The sequence below is a fragment of the Saccostrea cucullata genome, unplaced genomic scaffold, assembly GCF_032062105.1.
Source record: "Saccostrea cucullata isolate Sc308-1 unplaced genomic scaffold, CSIRO_AGI_Scuc_v1 ctg513, whole genome shotgun sequence".
NCBI classification, from domain to species: domain Eukaryota; kingdom Metazoa; phylum Mollusca; class Bivalvia; order Ostreida; family Ostreidae; genus Saccostrea; species Saccostrea cuccullata.
In genome coordinates this window covers 102,501-104,503 of record NW_026920671.1, presented here as the reverse complement: position 1 = coordinate 104,503, position 2,003 = coordinate 102,501, and positions in this window count along the sequence as shown.

The following is a 2,003-nucleotide window of genomic DNA, read 5'->3' as shown; positions in this document are numbered from 1 at the left end:
AACGTTCTTATCGTCTTTATTTTATTTCGACGTTTAAAAAGTCTTTGTACACATTACATATATCGTATCTAGCCCAGTTACACTAAAGTAGTGAAACGGAAATTAAGTGTTAAGATTGACATTGAATTACAACGTACTACTACGTAAAAGTCAAAGTAGTTTTTTTTTTTACATTTCATGCATTCGTATGTCAGAATGGTTTGTCCAAACGCTCAGCTGCCTCCATAAACCCCAATTGCGAAATGGCGGAATTGACAAAGAAAGCCGCCATCTGGGGCCCGCTTCAGATTTTCAAATATTAATATCTAGAATTCAGATAAGTCAATTTTCAAACAACTTATATAGTAAGCATCAAATTATTAAGATGAATACTTTTGCTCAGCAATGTATAACAAAATATTGATCATTAGAGGGTTATAGATAAAGGACTTTTGGCCCCTCTTAGCCCCTAATTTGAAGGGTCAGCCCTATTTTTTTGACATCAAATGAACGGTCTTGCGATGTTGCACATTTTGTCTTCAATATGTTTTAACAAATTATGAACAGGTGTGAAGATATGAGACAAAATGCGTCAAATTTTGTGAGATATTTCTGAGACATTTTTTCGGCCCTACCGAACTCAGGTACCTTTTGCGCTAGAAAGATTTGGAGACCCAATTACAACTCACCAAACCTTTCTCTATTTTCCCTGAAAATCTCAAGTCCATATTTTAAGTCGTTTCGGAGGAGTTTCCCGGACAAGCCGACCCTCTGAAAATCAGAAAATCGTCCATATCTCACGACCAGAAGTGAGATAATCAAAAAGGAAAAAAACCTATCAAGATCAATTGAATATCTTTCAGATCTGAAAGTTTGGTAGAAATCGGACTAGCCATCTCTGAGAAATCGCTTGCACAAAATCGGTTGGAAGAATAATAATAATAATAGGGAAAAAGAAACCGAACGAAAACAATAAGGTCTTCCGTTGGAGACGGAAGACCTTAATAAGAAACAGAGTAAAAACAATATGTTCCCCAACTTCGTTTGGGGAACATAATTAATTAAATAACAACTACTTTGACTTTTTCTTCAATTAAATTACAATTAAATTACATGCTTTTTAAAGACATGTAATTAATTAAATTACAATTACTATATATTCATATGAATATACAGAACAGGGATCATTCACTTTTTTATAAGTGCAGCCTCTGCACAAACAATACAAGAAATAATATGCTAGTAGGCTTTGTGTATCTTTGTGGTTTAAATCATAACTTTTATTTACAAAACAGTAAAGAACTATTCAAGATCATTTTGATGCAAATGCCTCCACACAAAACCTACATGTACACAAATTGCATGGGTTATGATATTTGATTAACAGGGGGTTTTATAACTAGAGTAAAATAAATCACATCTATAACCCCTCAAATTAAATATTTCTTTCAAAGGTAACCTTAACTTCTAAATTGCTACTTATGTTGAACATTTTTACTTCATATTTATATTATACTTGTACAAAACATATCTTTTTCAGATACAAAATTCATTCTTAAAATTCTTTTTATTTGTTAAAATAATTATCAAATTGAAAGTTTTTCTTTTCTCAAACTAGCAGAGCATATTTAATTGAAATAATTATCACCACTGGCTTTGTCATCATAATCATGGAATGAATACGTCTTTAGAGGCTTTGATCTGTTTTGATTGCAATTTACAGCTGTGATCTGGAAGGTAACTATCTCTTAATACTAACCAGAGAGAACTTCATTAATGACACACACACATTCCTTTTCTTTTTCTTTTTTTGACACACACATTCTTATTCTACATTGATCAAACAACAGAGATTGAAATATAATGGGGAGGTTGTGGTGACAATCTATCATGCATGTGTATTATATAAAGTAATTGAATGTAATTGAAAAAGTAATTGAAATTACAGGGTATTTTTTCAGTGTAATTAATTAAATTACAATTTCAAGTAATTGAAAAAATGTTCAATTACAAATTACATCCAA